The 21,937-nt window shown below is 43.5% G+C and overlaps 1 long non-coding RNA gene across 2 annotated transcripts in view; it reads left to right on the plus strand.

Annotated features, from left to right (window-relative positions):
- LOC134348382 (uncharacterized) overlaps nt 1–21,937 on the plus strand; it is a 51,709-nt gene that overhangs the window by 21,188 nt on the left and 8,584 nt on the right. For both annotated transcript variants that reach the window (XR_010018409.1, XR_010018410.1), the window contains exon 2: nt 767–863. This is a non-coding gene — a long non-coding RNA (uncharacterized LOC134348382). The remainder of the gene's footprint in view (nt 1–766; nt 864–21,937) is intronic.

Genomic DNA, 21,937 nt, shown 5'->3' on the forward strand with positions numbered 1-21,937 from the left:
AGTAACAATTATTTGGTTCTCCTTTACACTTGTGTGCAGGAAGTGACATAAAAGAACCTTGAAGTTAATTGTCATCTGACTGTGCATATATACAACCAAATGAAACAATGTTCATCCGGACTATGGTGCATCTACAGTGTGTATATCATGCACAGAACATAAAACAAAAAAAATACACCAATTAAGTTAATAAAATACAATTCAAAATGCATGTGAAATGTGCAATACAGGTATACAGTTAATAGCTCGTTGTCCTAGTGATGAGAGCTCAGTGGTGGCAGAGTATTCATTAGTCTCACAGCCTGGGGGAAGAAACTGTTACTCAGTCTGTCAGTCCTAGTCCTGGTGCACTTGTATCTCCTTCCTGATCATAGTGGGTCAATGAGATTGTGGGATTCTCGACGGTGCTTCAGGCAGAAACATTATAGAATCTTTTAGGAGCAGAGGCGCAATTTATCATGTTAAGGAACAAAAGGTGCAGACAAGTTAGTTTGCGCTGTACATCAAAATATGTATATAAGCTTCTGTGAACTTTTTTCCACTCAAGACAGTTGATGGCCAAGGTTTTGCCTAGAAGGGAACTAAGATTTTATCTGTATTGTGGGCAAATTTTTCAAATCCAAGTGCAACCTTTGCTCAAAATGATGCTAGTTTGGTGAACAAATCACATATAACAAGAGAAAATCTGAAGATGCTGGAAATCACACAAAACCTCCTGCCGAATGGTCTTGGCTTGAAATGTCAACTGTGTTTTTTTCCCCCATAGATGCTGCCTGGCCTGCTGAGTTCCTCCAGTATTCTGTGTGTGTTGCTAGTTTGGTGAAGTAATTTCTTGCTCTAGACTTACAGAAGGCAGTCTAACTGTGAGTAACCTAATTTTAAAAATACATAAAATGACTTTTTCAAAAATGATACAGAAAAAATTAAAACAGGTAACCCTCTAACAATGACTGTTCCGAAATTCACTTTTGCAGAATTCACAAATCTTTACCCAAAAATTCACCTTCACAGAATTTGAAAATAAGTAACAATACTTATTTTTAGCTCATTCTTCTTGATGCAATCATATATGATGCGGCTTCATGTTGTGTAAAATTAGAACAGACCTGTTTTTTCAGGTACTCGCTGCTTCCTCCCCACTAAAATGTGGGTGCTGCATGTATTTACAAAAGGAGATTAGCAAACTTAAAAAGCATTAAAAACCTTTTAAAATTTGCCCAATAGTATTCTTGCACTTACAATTAACAGCTATTAGCAGAATCTCCCAATGATGATTAAAGTTAGAGCCAGCTTACATTTTGTTTTCAGTCTCAGCTTGCATTGATTATAATTTATATTCAAATTCTGCATTTATTTTCAGCACTGCAGCCAAGCAATGAATATTACAGTCTTTAAAATGAATTTAGGTAAACAAATGCACTCAAATAATTCAAATTCAGAAAGCACTATCTTTGTCTTGGTAACTGGAGTCAGTAATGAACTGAGCAAGGATACGATGGTTTAAGTCCTTCTCCAGTTGACTGACTGCCTAATGGAATGACAAAGGTTATATTCCACCACTTACTGTATATTTTTGCCCTGCATTTGACTTCCTCAAGTGCAACACCTCACACTTGCCCAGATTAAACGCCACCTATACTGAGTGCAATTTTTCCAGTTGAAACAAGTTACCACCTGCCTTCCCAGGGGAACAGAGAGAAAAAAAAAAGCACCATTTTGAAGAAACTAGTCAATTGAAACACAGGGTTGGAGTACAGTGGAGGCTAATCCCACTAGTTAATCACTGCACACCATCCCCTTCCAGACTTGCAGATTTAGTGCTAAGTGAGTAATGCTCCAGAGACCAGATTTGGACGCCACAGATTAACCGTTCGGGATGTCTTGTAATGTGCTGAACTAAGCTGTGGGTTACACTTCAAAGCTGGCACCCCAGCTTTACACCAGCTAGTCCCTCGGGTTTATTACCCGAAAACCATCAGGCTCCTGAACCAGTGTGAGTAACTTCACTCACCTGAACTCTGAACAGATTCCGCAACCTACAGACTCACTTTCAAGGACTCCACATTTCATGTTGTCAGCATCATTCCTTCATCTGCTTTTCCCTCTCTTTACCCCTCCCTTTCTCTTCCTTTATTTTTTTCTGTTTTTCACTTTTTTTTCTATTTTCTCTAGCTTTTCACTTATCTCTTTTTTCTCTATTTATCTTTAATAATAATTTGTCTTCTTTTGCACATGGGTTATCTGTCAGTCCTTATTTATATATGATTTTTCAGAAATTCTAATTTTCCCCTGTAAATTCCTGCAAGACAATGTATCTCTGTGTGGTATATGTTGCCATATATACACTTTGATAATAAATTTACTTTGAACTTCAAGAGGGGCTGTGGAGGTGGTGCTGGTGACCAAATTAAAAGAATAAGCAAGCTTAACTGTGTTTCACTTGTTTTTTTGTTGTTAGTTAACAGTGATTTAAATTGACTGTCTCTAATTAGAGTTCAATATAAATGAAACAGGTCTTTGATGACTGAAGCTGTTGAAGGTTTAGACAGGACTGGGAGATGGTTGAGGGGGTGTGTTTTCGGGACGCAGGACTCAGTATATTTCATTGAGAGATCTTATCACTACTTGTGGCTCAAGCTGTTCACCCAATGGCCACGGAACTGAGGCCTCAGGATAGTTCAGAATCAGAACGTTTACTATCACTGACTTATATAATGTGAAATTTGTCATTTTACGGCAGCAGTACAGTGCATAGACATAAAATTACTATACACTACAAAGTAAATAAAGAAAAACACAAAGGAACAATGAGGTAGCACTCATGGATTCATGGACTGTTCAGAAACCTGGTGGCAGAGGGAAAGAAGCTGTTCTTAAATCATTCACTGTGTGGCTTCAGGCTCCTGTATCTCCTCCCCAATGGTAGTAAGGAGAAGTGGGCATGTCCTAGATAGAGAGGGCCCTTAGTGATGGATGCTGCATTCTTGAGTCACTGTCTTTTGAAACTGTGGGGAGGCGAGTGCCCATGATGGAACTGGTTGAGTCTACAGCCTCTTGTGATCCTGTACAATGGAGGCTCCATACCTGGCTGTGATGAAACCAGTCAGATTGATCTCCACTGTACATTTGTAGAAATTTGCAAAGGTCTTTGGTGACATATCAAATCTCCTCAAACTTCTAACTAAGTCGAGCAGTTGTCATGGCTTCTCCATGAATTGATGGCTTTGTGGCAAAGTTTGCAGACTATACAAAGACAGGTGGAAGGGTAGGCAGTGCTGTGGAAACAATACGATTACAGCCGGACTCAGACGAATTGGAAGAATGGGCAAAAATGTGACAGATGGACTACAGTAGATGGCTTTGTTGCCAGATTTGCAATTGAAATGAAGATTGGTGGAGGGGCAGGTAGTGCTGAGAACTTTGACAGATTTGGAGAATAGACGAGGAAGTGGCAAATGAAATACAATGTTGAAAAATGCATGGTCATGCACTTTGGAAGATGAAATAAATGTGCAGACTATTTTCTAAACGGGGAGAAAATTCAAAAATCTGAGATACAAAGAGAGTTCGGAATCCTTGTGCGGAACACCCTAAAGGTTAATTTGTAGGCTGAGTCGGTGGTGAGGAAGGCAAATGCAATGTTAGCATTCATTTCAAGAGCTCTAGAATACAAGAGCAGGGATGTGATGCTGAGGCTTTAGAAGGCACTGGTGAGGCCTCACCTTGAGTATTGTGAACAGTTTTGGGCTCCTCATCTAGGGAGAGTACAGAAAAGATTTACTAGAATGTTACCTGGGTTTCATCACTCAAGTTACAGAGAAAGGTTGAACAAGTTGGGTCTTTATTCTTTGGAATGTAGAAGGTTGAGGGGGGACTTGATAGAGGTGTTTAAAATTATGAGGGGGATAGATAGAGTTGACATGGATTGGCTTTTTCCATTGAGAGTGGGGGAGATTCAATCAAGAGGACATGAGTTGAGAGTTAAAGGACAAAAGTTTAGGGGTAACATGAGGGGGAACTTCTTTACTCAGAGAGTGGCAGCTGTGTGGAACAAGCTTCCAGCAGAAGTGGTTGAGGCAGGTTCGATGTTGTCGTTTAAAGTTAAATTGGATGGATATATGGACAGGAAAGGAATGGAGGGTTATGGGCTGAGTGCAGGTCGGTGGGACTAGGTGAGAGTAAGAGTTTGACACTGACTAGAAGGGCCGAGATGGCCTGTTTCCGTGCTGTAATTGTTATGTGGTTATAAAAGATGTGCTGGCATTGGAAAGGATCCAAAGGAGGTTCACGAGGATGATTCCAGGAATGAAAGGGTTATCATACGAGGAACGCTTGATGTCTCTGGGTCTGTACTCGCTGGAATTCAGAAGGATGAGGGGGGATCTCATTGAAACCTTTCAAATGTTGAAAGGCCTAGACATGGTAGATGTGGAAAGGATGTTTCCCATGGTGGGGGAGTCTGTGACAACAGGGCACAGCCTCAGGATAGAGGGGCATCCATTCACAACAGAGATGTGGAGAGATTTCTTTCGCCAGAGGGTGGTAAATTTTTGGAATTTATTACCACAGGCAGCTGTGGAGGCCAGGTTGTTGGGTGTATTTAAGGTGGAGATTGATTGGCCACGGCATCAAATGTTGTGGGGAGGAGGCTGGGGAGGGGGGCTGACGAGGGGAAAAAAAAGGATGAGCCACAATTCAATGCAGAGCAGACTCAATGAGCCAAATAGCCTAATTCTGCATAAAAATACTGTTAGCATCATTTTAAGAGGACTAGAGTACAAAAGCAAGATGTAGTCTGAGGCTTTATGAGGCATTAGTCAGACCACACTTGGAATATTGTGAGCAGTTTTGGGCCTCTTATCTAAGAAAAGATGTGCTGGCATTGGAGAGGGTCTGAAGGAGGTTCACAAGAATGATCCCAGAAATGTATTGAGAGGCATTTGATGCCTCAGGGCCTATACTCGCTGGAGTTTAGAAAAATGAGTGATGATTTCATTGAAACTTATCAAATATTGAAAGGCCTATGTAGAATGGATGTGGAGAGCATGTTTTCTATAGTGGGGGTGTCTCGGACCAGAGGGCACAGCCTCAGAAGATGGGGATGTCCATTTGAACAGAGACGAGGAAGAATTTCTTTCACCAGGAGGTGGTGAATCTGTGGAATTCATTGCCACAGATGGCTGTGGAGGCCAAGTCATTTGGTATATTTAAGGTGGAGGTTGATCAGTAAGGACATCAATGGATATGGGGAGAAGGCAGGAGAAAACTGCAAGTTGCCCATTGCCACAATAGGCCTACAGCGGATGCGATCTTATTGGCTCTTCACATGCCTTTGATCACCTAGACAATGCTAATATAACCGTGGCTATATTTCATTAGGAGTTTGAGGAGATTTGGCATGTCACCAAAGACTCCCGCAAATTTCTACATTTGTACTGCAGAGAGCATTCTAACTGGCTGCATAACTGTCTGGTATGGGGTAGGGTTACTGCACAGGACTGAAATAAGCAGCAGAAAGTTGTGAACTCAGTCAGCTCCATCATGGGCACTCGACTCCCCAGCATCCAGGACATCTTCAAGGAGCAATGCCTCAAAAACGCGGCACCCAGCGTTAAGGATTCTCATCACCTAGGACGTGCCCTCTTCTTATTGCTACCTTCAAGGAGGAATTACAGGAACTAAAGGCACACTCTCAATGATTCAGGAACAGTTTCTTTCCCTCTGCCATCAGGTTTCTAAATGGACATTGAACCCATTTCTCTTTTTGCACTATTTAAGTTATTTTTATATATATTTAATTTGCAGTTTTTATGTATTGCATTGTACTGCTGCCGCACAACAACAAATTTCATGCCATATGCCAGTGATATTAAACCTGATTCTGATCCTGATGAACACGTGGAAACTACTTTGTTAAACATTTTTTGCACTACTTATTTATTTTTGTAGTTGATAGTATTTATGTGACTTTACACTGCACTCGCACCTGAAAATAACAAATTTCATGATGTCAGATATCTGATTCTGAAGTTGCACATCATTTTGAAGTGGAAATAAGTTGTCATTTCTTCATCACCATTGGTTGCGAAACCTGGAACTCGCTTCCCTGCAGTATCATGAGTGTCACCTTCACCAAAAGAATGACAATGGTTCTGGACAACAACTATAGATCTACTCCTTCGGGACAATTCGGGGTTTTTGATAAATGCTTGTCCTGAAAGCATGGGAACCTAGACTACCCTCATATCTTTGTCCATTTTGTTTCCTTGAGCTCTTGTTAGATGTTGCAACGTCAGAGTTGCTGATGCTGCAGTAATTGTTGATCGACAGCTTTTTCTCCATGACAAGTGTGAGGTATTGCACTTTGGAAGGACCAACCAAGGTAGAACATACAAGGTAAATGGTAGGGCACTGAGGAGTGCAGTAGAATAGGGATCAGGGAATACAGATACAAAATTCCCTAAAAGTGACGTCACAGGGAGATAGGGTCATAAAGAGAGCTTTTGTTACATTGCCCTTTATAAATCAAAGTATTGAGTATAAGAGTTGGCATGTTATGATGAGGTTGTATAAGGCATTGGTGAGGCCGAATTTGGAGTATTGTGTACAGCTTTGGTCACTAAATTACAGGAAGGATATAAATAAGGTTGAAAGAGTGCAGAGAATGTTTACAAGGATGTTGCCGGGACTTGAGAAACTGAGTTACAGAGAAAGGTTGAATAAGTTAGGACTTTATTCCCTGGAACGTAGAAGAATGAGGGGAGATTTGATAGAGGTATATAAAATTATGATGGGTATAGATAGAGTGAATGCAAACAGGCTTTTTCCACTGAAGCTTGGGGAGAAAAAAAAAACCAGAGGACATGGGTTAAGGGTGAAGGGGGAAAAGTTTAAAGGGAACATTGGGGGTGGGCTTCTTCACACAGAGAGTGGTGGGAGGATGGAATGAGCTGCCAGATGAAGTGGTAAAAGCGGGCTCACTTTTAAAAGTTAAGAAAAACTTGGACAGGTACATGGATGAGAGGTGTATGGAAGGATATGGTCCAGGTGCATGTCAGTGGGACTAGGCAGAAAAATGGTTTGGCACAGCCAAGAAGGGCCAAAAGGCCTGTTTCTGTGCTGTAATGTTCTATGGTTCTATGGTCCTAAAAGGGTTGAGAGGGATGATAAATCAGCCAAGGGCAGAATGGCCTAATTTGCTATGTCTTACAGTTTTATGCTCTATTTGGGTAGCCTCCAACTTGACAGCAAGAACATTAATTTCTCCCCCTTCCCTGTTTTCCATTCCCCATTCTGGATCCCTCTTCTCGTCACCTACCTACCACTTCCCTCTGATGCTGCCCCTCCTTTTCTTTAAATCATGACCCAGTCTCCTCTCCTATCAGAATCCTTTTTATTCAGCCTTTTATCTTTTCCAGCTCTCGCCTCACAGTTTCTCACTTCATCGCCCCTCCACCAGCTTGCCTCCGTCTTCAGCTTTCAGCTTGCATTCCTTCTGGTTTTAGCTGGATAAAACCTGTTAGATAAAACAGCTTTCCGCCAGATAAAGCCAGTTTTGGTTAGATAAAACTCGTTTCAGCTTGTTAAAACAAGATCATACATGTTTTGGTCAGCTCAAACCAGAGTTTGAGAAGGAACCCCAAGGAGGCATTAATCATAATTTGATAGAATCCTCCTTGTTGTTTGAGAGGAAAAATTAAAATTTGATTTGGAGTAAAGGGAACCACAGTGGCATAAGAGAGGAGCTGGCCAAAGTTAATTGGAAGGAGTCGCTATCAGGGATGATGGCAGAGCAGCAGTGGCTAAAGTTTCTGGAAGCAACTTGGAAGGAGCAAGAAAGATACACCCTAAAGAAAAAGAAGAAGAGGATGAGGCAATTATGGCTGACCAAAAAAGTCAAGGATGGCATAAAGGCAAATGAAAAAGAAAATCACGGTGCTTAAGAGACTGTTTATTTATTTACTTAGAGATACAACATGGTAAGAAGCATTTCTGGCTCAATGAGCCAACACCACCCCCATGTGACCAATTATCCTACTAACCTGTACAACTTTGGAATATGGGAGGTAATCGAAGTACCCAAAGGAAATGCATGTGGTCACGGTGAGAATGTGCAAACTCCAGACAGACAAGGGCAGAAATGAACCCGGTTCACTGTGCTGTAATAGTGTGACGCCAACTGCTACTCTACCATACCACCCCATATCCTTTGAAAGTCCCACTACAGTCAAGATACAGTTTCCTAGCAGTCATAACTGTATCTAAATTTACTGCCTTTGTTGTGCTGTTCCATATTAAAGCCATTTCACGTGAAACCCCACTGGTTTCCTTGGGCTGTGTAAGTCGAGGGAAGACACGCTCCAGTCCCGCCAAACCTGTGAGATTGAGACAACTCTCCCAGGCCAAACCCCGGGTTGTGTGGATGCTGTGTCATTTGCAACCCAGTTACAACTCAGTGCCAAGAAACAACAGACAGCATACTGCATATGACTAAAGGAACTATATTCATGAATCTTAACTAAAGGGTTTGTAAAGAAAAGAAAGAAAAAATAAAATCGGTCCATTATAATTAAACAGTCAAATGTGCACCAGTTGGAGCTCAATTCACCGATCCTCAGTCAATCTGGGCGCCTGGCTCCACCGAATCACGATCTCCCCACCTGGATCTACCCTATGAGTGGTTCTCTCCAGCGTGTTACCTCTTCATCTCCCGCCAAAAAAAACAGCTCACATTCCAAAGAACCCATTATCTCTTAATCATAAACCAAACATTGCTTCTACAGAAAGACCATTACATTAGCAGTGAAACCTTTTCCAGGGTGTTACACATGTGATTTCCTGTGCTTTACATAAGAGGTTACTTGCCTTTTCCTTCTGTTCATAAGCTGCAGGACAGAGCGGGGAGCCTTGGTGAAGTATTCAGGTGACTCAACCACAGCGTTTTCTCTCTCCCTCTCCTTTGCAAGGCTTCCGACTGACACTCGGAGCTCCTCGGGTAGGAATGCTGGGTATGGCATGGTCTGGTAGGTGATCACATTGCTATGGGTAAGGGCATGACAAGAATGCAAACATGACACAGGACCCACTAGCCCGATTTTCAGCAACCAAAGTGCAAACAGCTGCAGGGAAAAGCTCCACAAGATCTTGAATACCATTCTTACAGTCATGCAGAATGGAAGAAAAGCCTTTCGGCCTATCAAGTCCATGCTGAACATAAATGGAACTGCTGGCAATCGCTGTGAAGTACTTTACCAACTATTTCTATTCTTTTGTGCCGTTGTGAATCTGGGGTAAAGGTCAGAAAAATGAACGGAGTCATATAGTCACACAACGCAGAACCAGGCTCTTTGGCACAACTTGTCCATGTTGACCAAGTTGCCTCCCTGAGCTAATCCCCATTTGGCTGTGTTTGGTTTATATCCCCCTACCTTTTCTATCCATTACCTGTCAAAATGATCTTTTAATTATTGTAACTGTACTTGCCTCTACCAATTCCTCTTGAAGTTTTTTCCCCACACACCAATCATCCAAAATCTGCCTCGAGTTCTCCTTTAAATCTTACCCCACTCCTTTAAAATCTATGCCTTCTAATTCAGACTCACCCACCCTGGGAAAATGACTGTCACCATTCACTTTATCTATGTCCCATCATGATTTTGCAATCCTCTAAAATGGTTTGTTAATGTCAGATGTACCATGGTAGAGTTATAAAAATTTGTCTTGAATACTGTTCATACAGATTAATTCATTACAACAGCGCATTGAGGAGGTACAAGGTAAAACAATTACAGAGTACAGAATAAATTGTTACAATTACAGAGAAAGTGCCGTGCAGGTAGATAATAAGGTGCAAGGTTTATAGTGAGGTAGGTTGTGAGGTCAAGATTCCATCTTATTGTGCTACAGAATCATACAATAGTCTTCTAACAGTGGGATAGAAACTGTTCATAGGCCTTCTTTTGGGCTTTTGTATCTTCTCCCCAATGGGAGAGTGGAAAAGAGAATGACCAGGGTGAGTGGGGTTTTGATAATACTGGGAAGAAATATAGGCAGAGGTCATGGAGGGGGTTCCTGTGATGTGCAAAGGGGAAGAAGCTGTGCCTAAAACATTCAGTGTGAGTCTTCATGCTCCTGCAGCAATGAGAAGAGGGCATGTCCCAGATGGTGAGGGTCCTTAACAATGGATGCTACCTTCTTGAGGTTTCTCTTTTGAAAGATGTCCTTGAGGGTGGTGAGACTTGTGGCAGGACGGAGCTGGTTAAGTCTACAACCCTCTAAAGCCTCTTACGATCTTGGAGTTTCCATACCAGTCACTGATGCAACTGGGCAGAATGCTCTCTACAGTACATCTGTAGAAATTTGCTGGTTGTTGGTGACACACCAAACCTCCTCCAACTCCAAATGAAGTACAGCCACTGGTATGTCATGATGACATCATTATGGTGGACTCTGGATAGATCTTCTGAGATGTCGATGCCCAAGAACTTGAAACCCACACTACCTGCTTTAACCGCTGCAGACCCACATTTTTCTGGCCTGCTGAGCCACTGAGGTGATGGAACACGAAGGGTCTCGGCCCGAAACGTCGACTGTACCTCTTCCTAGAGATGCTGCCTGGCCTGCTGCGTTCACCAGCAACTTTTATGTGTGTTGCTTGAAATTCCAGCATCTGCAGATTTCCTCGTGTTTGAGTCCCCAGCTAGAGTACATTTTGTTCCATTACTACTTTCAATGGTTCTTCCAAGTGTGGTCCGATGTGGAGGAGCACTGGTTCATCAGCTGAGGGAGAATGAATTTGAGTCAGGAGGAGGTTTCCTTGCTTGCGTTTGACTGTATGCCCTGAGACTTTGTGGTGTCTTTAATTGATGTGTGGATCAAGGCATGCTGTACCACCATGACACCATCACTGGTGTTCAGAATTGCAAAGGATGAAGCTGCCACTTTGTCCTTCAGATACAATACCGTAAGCACGATTAGTCAGGAATGTGGCTTGATTTGTCTATGATATAGATATCTGCAGATCTCTGAATTTTTGAGAACAGGCCTGAGGAGCATTTGTAAGGTCATCTGGGTTGGGCATGGTTGCGATTTTACCACGTCGAGTTTTGGCATTAAGGCCAATGTCAGTGGGCCCATCTAGTTTCATTATTTTGTTTTGCTACAAATCAGTAGCTTGCTGGCCCAGTTCAGATAACATGGACTAGTAAACAATAGAGTCTGGAGTCCACTGTAGGCCAGACTGGGTCACTGTGACAGATCTCCTGTGAAAGTCTTTAGACAACCTGGAGGGCTCTGTGACAATGGCCTCGGGTCACCTTTACCAGCAATAGCTGCTGTTCTCCCAAATTCCAGACTCTCAATTGCTAATGGCATGCGTCATATAGTTAAAGGCTGATTTATACTTGTGCATCAAATGGACGCTGTAATCTATGCAAGTGGCCTACGTGCGTTGTGAGCAGTTATACTTGTGCGTCGCTCTGCAATTCGGGCATGTCACGCATGCGCACAAACCTGTGAAACAAGGCTTCATGGTCATAGTAGTCTTTCTCGGGGTAAAAAAGTGAGCGTCTTTTATCGTAAAAGCGAAATGTGTCCTCCATAATTTTGGAGGTCTGTAAAGCTTTATGGAAAGCATTGCAGCCAGAGCTCCTTCCCCGCCCTTCAGTCGCCCAACGGGAAGCTATTGCAGCGCAGGAGGAAATGCGATGCTACCAAGCGGACCAATCACAGTTGTTGTGGTCTGCGTTGCAGCGACATGTAGTTACATTTTGGGAGGGGTGCGCATCAGGCTACGGCGTAGGGATCTGCGTAGGGTTCACGGCTACGCCGTACATACGGCGTCCAGTTGACACAGAAGTATAAATCAGCCTTAAGGGTTGTGATTAACTGCTGAACCTCTGTCATTCCCATGTGATGACACAAGCCTAGGTTGGTTGAACAAATTAGAAGACACCCTCATATCCCCCTAGGTAATGAAAGTCATAGCATTCGGAACTGCAGTAAAAATAGCAAGAGAGGTAAAAGGAGGGAGCTTTACACTGGACCTGCAAGTGTCAGCAGATCAGTGCCATGTGGATCAACCACCATCTTCAGCACTGGATAACACAAAGACCACACTAATATCTTTTCAAACAGCAAAGCTGATTTAAGATAAAAATTGCCTACTTTGCTTCATCCTTTCTGTTCTCTAATGGAGGGATCCGAAGGAAAAGGGAACTGTCGTTGATGCTTGTTTTTTCTTTTTCTATTTGCTTCAGCTAGTACCAAGTCCAAAGAAAAAGAGAAAAGGGGAAAGTCAGGCACATGTGGTAAGGCTGGCAAAATGAACACATCTGAGAGGAGTAAAGGTGGATTTTTACTCAGGTTATCTGTATTCACTACGGGAAAGGATCTTGGCAATTGTAAGGATGACTTACAGTGGCCTGAAAAGCTTGAGCATGTAGATATTAAGAAAGAGGATGTGCTGGAGCTTTTGGAAAGCATCAAGTTGGATATGTCACCAGGACCGGACAGGATGTACCCCAAGCTACTGTGGGAGGCGAGGGAGGAGATTACTGAGCCTCTGGCAAAGATCTTTGCACCATCAATGGGGAAGGGAGAGGCTCCAGAGGATTGGAGGGTTGTGGATGTTGTTCGATTCTTCAAGAAAGGGAGCAGAGATAGCCCAGGAAATTATAGACCAGTGAGTTGGTAAGTTGAAGGAGAAGATCCTGAGAAGCAGGGATTTATGAACATTTGGAGAGGCATAATATGATTAAGAATAGTCAGCATGGCTTTGTCAAAGGCAGGTTGTGCCCTATGAGTCTGATTGAATTTTTTGAGGATGTGACTAAACTTATTGATGATGGTAGAGCAGTAGATATAGTGTATATGGATTTCAGCAAGGCGTTTGATAAGATATCCTATGCAAGGTTTATCGAGAAAGTAAGGAGGCATCGGATCTAAGGGGACATTGCTTTGTGGATCCAGAACTGGCTTGCCCACAGAAAGCAAAGAGTGGTTGTAGATGGGTCATATTCTGCATGGAGGTCGGTGACTAGTGGTGTGCCTCAGGGATCTGTTCTGGGACCCTTACTCTTTGTAATTTTTATAAATGACCTGGATAAAGAAGTGGAGGGATGAATTTGTAAATTTGCTGATGACACAAAGGTTGGGGGTGTTGTGGATAGTGTGGAGGGCTGTCAGAGGTTACAGCGGGACATTGATAGGATGCAAAACTGGGCTGAGAAGTGGCAGATGGAGTTCATCCAGATAAGTGTGAGGTGGTTCATTTTGGTAGGTCAAATATGATGGCAGAATATAGTATTAATGGTAAGACTCTTGGCAGTGTGGAGGATCAGAGGGATTTTGGGGTCCGAGTCCATAGGACACTCAAAGCTGCTGTGCAGGTTGACTCTGTTGTTAAGAAAGCATATGGAGCATTGACCTTCATCAGTCGTGGGATTGAGTTTCAGAACCGAGAGGTAATGTTGCAGCTATATAGGACCTTGGTCAGACCCCACTTGGAGTACTGTGCTCAGTTCTGGTCACCTCACCACAGGAAGGATGTGTAAACTATAGAAAGGGTGCAGAGGAGATTTACAAGGATGTTGCCTGGATTGGGGAGCTTGCCTTATGAGAATAGGTTGAGTGAATTCAGCCTTTTCTCCTTGGAGCGACAGAGGATGAGGGGTGACCTGATAGAGGTGTATAAGATGATGAGAGGCATTGATCTTGTGGATAGTCAGAGGCTTTTCTCCAGGGCTGAAATGGCTAGCACGAGAGGGCATAGTTTTAAGGTGCTTGGAAGTAGGTACAGAGGAGATATCAGGGGTAAGTTTTTTTATTCAGAGAGTGGTGAGTGCGTGGAATGGGCTGCCAGTGACGGCGGTGGTGGAGGTGAATACGATAGTGTCTTTTAAGAGACTTCTGGATAGGTACATGGAGCTTAGAAAAATAGAGGGCTATGGGTAACCCTAGGTAATTTCGAAGGTAAGGACATGTTTGGCACAGCTTTGTGGGCTGAAGGGCCTGTATTGAGCTGTAGGCTTTCTATGTTTCTAATCCTTTTAACACACAAAAGATTAGGATCATAAAGAGAGATTTGGTACATTGGTCTTCATAAATCAAATATTGAGTATATGAGCAGGGATGTTATGTTACAGTGAGGCCTAATTTACAGCACTGTGTGCAGTTCTAGTCACCAACCTACAGGGGAGCTATCACTAAGATTTAGGTTTATTCACAACCAGAATCAGGTTTCATTTGTCTCAAGGCTGTGTGCTGAGCCCTCTTCTGTACTCCCTTTTCACCTATGACTGCATTCCTGCACATGGTTCTAACTCCATAGTCAAGTTCGCAGACGACACCATGGTGGTTGGCCTGATCAGAGGGGATGACGAGATGGCCTACAGGGACGAGGTCCAGCACCTGGCCGTGTGGTGTGCCGACAACAATCTGTCCCGTACAACCCAGAAGACCAAGGAAATCATCGTGGACTTCAGGCATGCTAGGAGTCACACTCACATCCCCATCTACATCAACAGAACTGTAGTGGAGCGTGTATCAAGCTTCAAATTCCTTAGTGTCCACATTTCCAAGGATCTCACCTGGTCCCTGAACTCCTCCATCTTTGTCAAAAAGACGCAACAGCTCTTTTATTTCCTGTGGAGCATCAAGAAAGCTCACCTCTCTCCCAGGATACTGACAGACTTTTACCGCTGTACCATTGAGAGCATATTCACCAACTGCATCTCAGTGTGGTATGGCAATTGTCCTGTATCGGACAGTAAAGCACTCCAGCGTGTGATGAAAACTGCCCAGTGGATTATTGGCACCCAATTGCCCACCATTGAGAACATCTACCATAAATGCTGCCTGGGCAGGGTGAAAAACATTATCAAGGATGTATCTCACTCTAACCATGGACTTCTTAATTCTCCACCCATCTGGTAGGCACTACACGAGCCTCCGCTCCCGCACCAGCAGGCACAGGAAGGGCTTCTTCCCTGAGGCTGTGACCCTGCTGAACCTCACATCACAGTGCTAAGCAGTATTGCACCCATATTGTACTGTCTCAGTACTTTTATATTTGTGTGCTGTAGCACTTACTTTTTATTCACAGTTTTTTTGTAAATAACACTATTCTTTGCATTTCTGGTCAGATGCTAACTGCATTTCATTGGCTTTGTATCTATACTCGACACAATGACAATAAAGTTGAATCTAATCTAATCTAAAACATATCATGAAATTTGTTGTTTTTGCAGCAGCATTACAAAGCAGTACGTCATAACAGAGAGAAAAACAACTGTGAATTACAGCAAGCATATGAAAGAGTGCAGAGACAATTTGCAAGGATGTTGCCGGGACTCGAGGACTTAAATGATACTGAAAATTTGAATAGGTTAAGACTTTATTCCCTGGAGTGTAGGACAACGAGGGAAGATTTGATAGAGGTATACACAATTATGAAGTGTATAGATGGGGCAAATGTGGGCAGGCTTTTTCCACTGAGGGTGGGCAAACAAGACTAGAGGGCATAGGTGTGAAATATGTCAGGGGAACGTGAGGGGAATCTTCTTCATTCAGGTGATGTGAATGTGGAATGAGCTGCCAGCAGAGATGGTGGATGCGGGTTGGATTTCATCATTCAAGAGAAGTTTGGATGTACATATATGGGATGGGTATGGAGGGATATGGTGCAGGTACAGGTCAATGGGACTAGGCAGAATAATAGTTTGGCACAGACTCGAAGGGCCAAATAACCTGTTTCTGTGCTGTAATGCTCTATGATATTAATCTAAAAGCAGAAAGCACTGAAATTACTCCGAGGTTCGGGCCACAACAAATTTCACAACATATGCCGGTGATATTAAACCTGATTCTGATACAAGGTGGGCATGTCTTCCTGCTCTGTATCACATGCCCTGTATTCTGTTGTTTAGAGAGGACAAACGAGGCAGCTGATGCTGGTGTCCAAAGCACAATGCTGGAAGAGCTCAGTGGGTCAATGGAGGCAAAGAGTTTAAGGCAATGTCAAGGCCTTGCATCAGAACTGAGAAAGAAGAGGAGATCACCAGTGTGTAGCAGTGTAAGCGGGTATGAAAGCAAAACTGGTAGGTGATAAGTGGAACCAGATGGGTAGGGCTGATGGAACCAGATGGCAGAGATATCTAGGTGGAAAGCTGACCGCGTCTGGGAACAGCTCTGAATAGTCCCATCACTTCCATCATTCCCATTCCCCTTCCCCACTTACTTCCCTACAACCTATTCTCTCAGTTGCCCATCAGCATGTTACGTGAAATGGAGAATTTAATGCTCACACCATTAGGTTGCAAGTTGCCCAAGACAAACAAGAGATATTGTTCTTCCAGTTTGAATTCCATAGCAATATCTGCCCTTGACCTACCCCCATTGTTATGGAGAGGCCTATCACAAACAGGAAAAACAACACTCTTATCCTACTTAAGTTGCTCTCAACCTAATGTTAGAAACATTGAATATCCCATTTTCAGGAAAACCATACCCCATCTTGGTGCTTTCTTCCCTCCCAAATCACCTGATCACTTGGTTTTCTTCTCCTTCCCATGCTCCTCCCATCCCAACCTGTTTCCATCTGCTTATCATCCTTTCCCAATCTTGTTCCACCTTTCACCTACCAAACCCTATCCACCCCCTGTTGCACGGCGCTATAGTGGCAAGCTTTCAACTTACCACTCAATCCTGGTACAGGGTCTTGACCAAATAAGATCATCTTACTCTTTGCTTCTACAGATGCTGCTTGACCGACTTAATTCTTCCAGCACACTGTTCTTTTAGTCCGTGTTCCTCTATGTTTTCAGTCTCTAACTACTCCATTCATCATTGACCAGATAACCTTGTTTACAGCATATCCTCATGGCTGCCCGGGCCTTATCCTATTGGAGCTGTCCTGCTCCTCCACCCTGCTTCCTTCCCCACTCTGAGGAAACCTGAAATGTCAACTCTGCTCCCCATCCCACAGATTTGGCCTGACCGGCAGAGTATTTCCAGCATTTTCTGGTCTTAGATTTCCAGCATCTGCGGTACTTTTGTTTCGATTTTTTTTCCACACGATACAGAAAAATTCTTCTGTTCAATCACTGCCAGCACTCTAAATAGTCCTATCATTCCCATCTTCCCACTTCCCTGCTTCCTTCCTTCCAACCTAAGTTGCCAATCAGCTTCCCAGTTCACCTCCATGCCCTTGAAACTATGAACACCATCTCACTATCCCTTTACGGTACCATTTGTTTTTTTTGTAACTTAGTTCTTGCACTGTATGGCTGCAGCAAAACAACAGATTTCACACCAAATATCAGTGATAATAAAGCTGATTCTGAGGGGTAAGTTAGAGTGGCTAATTACCCTGCTAACTGGTATGACTGGGACACGGGAGGCAGAATCATCTCTACAGACCGCACTGTTGCTCAGGGCTGAACGTATGCTGCTGAGGCTGTGAGACTCTAGCACGAACTGCTGCACCACTGCACCACCCAAAAACCTGGTGACACGATCCAGGGTCTAGCAACAGAGACCATCCATCAATGGAGATGGTAGAAGTGAAGCATCGAGGCCAGTTCGAGAGAAATACAACTCAATAATGGGCCCCTTCAGAATCAGAGTTAGATGTAATATCACCTACATGTGTTGTAAACTTTGTTGTTCTGCGGCAGCAGTTCCCAGCCAGCTGAGATTGCAACCCTCTGCAGCTTTTTCCGATCCTGTGCAGTGGCCCCTCCGTACCAGCCGCCGGAGCAACCAGTTAGAATGCTTTCTACGGTACATCTGTAGAAATTTGTTAGAGTCACCGGTGACGCTGGTGTTGGGCGCGTGGCCAAGTGGTTAAGGCGTTCGTCTAGTCATCTGAAGGTCGCTAGTCTGAGCCTCAGCTGTGGCAGCGTATTTGTGTCCTTGAACAAGGCACTTAACCACACATTGCTCTGGTGTCTGTGCGAGCAGTGGCGCCCCACACAGACTTCCAATCTGCGCCTTGTAAGGCTGGAAAATGCCCGACGCGGGCCTCTCATGGTCTGAGTTGACGTTCCCCCACCGGTGACATACCAAATCTCCTCAAAATCTAAATGAAATATAGCCGGTGTCATGCCTTCTTTCTAATTGCTTTGATATGTTGGGTCCAGGATAGATCCTCAGAGATGCTGACGCCCAGGAACCTGAAACTGCTCACTTTTAAAACTGTTGATCCCTCGATGAGGACTGGTGTGTGTTCCCTCATCTTCCCCTTCCTGAAGTCAGAATCAATTCCTTGATCTTACTAACACTGAGTGCAAAGTTGCTGTGTTTCCACCACTAAACCAGCCAATCTTCTTCATTCCTACGTGCCTTCTCATCACCATCTGAGATTCCGCCAAGAACAGTTGTGTCATCAGCAAATTTATAGATGGAATTTGAGCTGAGCAAAGCCACACAATCATGGGTGTAGAGAGGGTAGAGCAGTGGGCTAAGCACACATCCTTGAGGTGCCAGTGTTGATTATTAGTGAAGGCGAGATATTATTTCCAATAAGGAAGTCAAGGAGCCAGTTGCAGGGAGAGGTACAGATGGCCAGGTTTTGAAACTTACTTATTAATACTGACGGTTGATGGTGCTGAATGCTGAGCTGTAATTAATATACAGCAGCCTGACATAGATATTGATGTTGTCCAGGTGGTACTAGGCCTTGTGGAGAGCCAGTGAGATTGCATCCTCTGAAGACTTATTGTGGTGGGAGACAACTGCAGTGGGTCCTGGCCCTTGCTTAGGCAAGTGATTCTGGCCATGACCAACCTCTCAAAGCACTCCGTCATGGTAGATGTGAGAGCAACTAGGCGATAGTCAACAAGGCAGCTCTCTCTGCTCTTCTTGGAACTGGCATGATCGGCGTCCCTTTGAAGCTGGTGGGAGCCTCCAGCTGCAGCGGTGAGAGATTAACGATGTCCTTGAACACACCTGCCAGCTGGTTAGCGTAGGTTTACGGTGCCCTACCATGTACACCATCAGGGCCTGATACTTCACCTCTTGAAAGATGTTCTGATATCAGCCTCCAAGACAAATTACAGAGTTGTCATTTGCTGCAGGGATTCGCACAGGTGTAGTTCTATTCTTCCTTTCAACGCGTGCATAAAAGGCTTGGAGCTCATCTGAGACAAGTATCACAGCCAATTCTACCCTGTGGGATGTAATGGCCTGTAAATCTTGCCAGAGCTGATATGCATCCAATTCCATCTCTAACTTCAACCAGAATTGGGGTTTTTTTTGCTCTTAAAATAGCCTTTCATAGGTCATACCTGGACTTGTATAGTTGTGGATCACTGGTCCTGAACGCTACAGATCTAGCCCTCAACAGACTATGAATTTCCTGGTTCATTGACAGCGTTTGATTTGGAATTGTCTGGTATGTTGTTGAAGACATTCACTCACCCACACAGGTCTTGATGAAGTTGGTGACAACTGTGGAATAGTCATTCAGATTCAAAGATTAATTCTTGAATATTGTCACCACATCCACTTCTTCTAGTCGACTCTCATCCCTCATTAGGCTCGTATCTCACTAAGGCTTTCGTATCCAAGTAGCTGGTTAGAGGTCTTTTAAACATTATAATTGTATCTTCCTTCACCAACTCCTTTGTCAGTTTATTCCTGATTTCCAACACTGATCAATTAACCCCTTACATTCTCTCTTCCCACCTTAAACCTGCGACCTTTAATTCTAGACTCCCATACATTGGGGAAAAGATTCTAACTATCCATACTCTCCGTGCCCTGCATTATTGACTATCTTGGTCAATGTCTCCCATCCACTACGTAATGTACTGGGTGGGCACAGGAGTACATTCAGCCAGAGACTCATTCCTCCAAGATGCAGCACAGAGCATCATAGGAAGTCATTCCTGCCTGTGGCCATCAAACTTTACAACTCCTCCCTTGGAGGGTCAGACACCCTGTGCCGATAGGCTGGTCCTGGACTTATTTCACAATTTACATATTACTATTTAACTATTTATGGTTCTATTACTATTATTTATGGTGCAACTGTAACGAAAACCAATTTCCCCCTGAGATCAATAAAGTATGACTATGACTAATTTTATAAATCTCTTTAAGGTCACTCCTCAGCCTCCTATGTTCCAGGGAGCATAAACTGATCTTTTCTTTTATCCAGAGCCTTCTATCCCAGGCAACACCCCAGTGAATCTCTTCTCCACTCTCTTTATTGCTACCACCATTCTTTGTGTAGTGCAGTGACGGAACTGTACACAGCACCAAACCAATGTTTTGTACAAACTGCAACAAGTTGTCCCAACCCGTATGTTCAGTACCTTGGTCCATGAAGCCAAGTGAAACAAGTGGCTTTTTCTCTACCATATCAACATGTGCCACTGTGCGCAGGACACAGCCTAAAGTCTCCCAATATATCAATGTTTCTTAGGCCTCAGCCATTTCTAAGCAGTACATTTCTGTAATGCAAGTTTCACATGCGGACTTACCTGATTAGAATAACCATATCCAAAGTATCCATAGGAAAAGTCGATTGACATGTCAAGATAGCAGACATGCTGGAAAATACATTTGTTTACGTTAGCATTACAAAGAAAACGTAGCAAGATATTCATTGAGATAGCAGCTTTTACATCCTCAGGACTCTCCAACATCATGATCAATATTACCAATGAAATAATACTCAGATAAAATCATTGTTGTAATATTGCAAATATGCTCTGAGGTATCTCATGAACAGTAATGAGCTAAATATGTAGATCATGGTTAAGATCATGTTTAAGTTAACTTGGCAAGCATTGGAACTTCGCTTCCCTGTCTAGCAAGGTGTCATGGAATCATTGGCATCAACCTGTCATCATGCAGGGCCTTGGATCAATCTCCCATCTGGTGAACAGTGCCTCTGATAGTGCCACATGCTTCCTGTAAAACCATTCCATGCATCTCAGGTCTGGTTTAAACCAGTGACCTTCTGGCCCCATGACAAGGATTTTCTCACTGAATTACAGCTAACCCCACCTGGCTGAATTAACCCAGAGTCAAGAGACAGAGTTGCCTTAAACTGACAATGACTTCATGAAAGTGAAGAGTCAGCTTGTCTACATATTATCCCCTTAACACACCAAAGAAGCTTCTTCAGTTTTAAAATCAACTTAATGACAAAGTGTGATTTTGACCTAAATAATTAATTGGCTATGCAAAGTCTAATCAATTGATATGTTATCAGACAACACTGCTTCATTGGGTTTGGTTATACTATTATCAGATTAAAACAATACTTCACCCCTCACCACCACCCCCCCCCCCCCGGTTTCACCTATCACCTTGTGTTTCTTCCTCCCCTCCCCCCACCTTTTAACTCTGACTCCTCATCTTTTTTTCTCCAGTCTTGCTGAGGGGTGACGGCCCGAAATGTCAACTATACTTTTTTCCATAGATGCTGCCTGGCCTGCTAAGTTCCTCCAGTGTTTTGTGCGTGTTGTTAGGACATCTCTGATGATCCAGGGATTCTTTTACAATCTTTGTCCTTACTCTTCTACAGAAAATGCTGATTTTGAACTCTGATCACCTGGACTTTAAAGAATTCTCACATGTCAGGTGTGGACTTGTCCAACAGCAGTTGCTCCCATTCAGTACTCTTAGCTCCTGTCTTATTCAGCCATAATTTGCCCTCCCCCAATTTAGTACCTTCCTGCAAGACCTGATTTTGTCCTTACTCATAACTACTTCGAGACATGAGCTGTTGTTGTTCCTTTTCGCACCTTGTGGCACATCGAGCAGTATTTTTTGCCATTTCCTTAGCATTTGTCTGTTTCTTAGAAGGCTGCATTGCTCATGTGGAAAGTGTGCAAGGAGCTGGCTGGATTCGAACCCAGGACCATTGGCCTGGAAGTCCAGTGCTGATGCCACTACACCACCGGCCAGCTTCAAAAGAAGAGTA

Source organism: Mobula hypostoma, chromosome 6, assembly GCF_963921235.1.
Source record: "Mobula hypostoma chromosome 6, sMobHyp1.1, whole genome shotgun sequence".
NCBI classification, from domain to species: Eukaryota; Metazoa; Chordata; class Chondrichthyes; order Myliobatiformes; family Myliobatidae; genus Mobula; species Mobula hypostoma.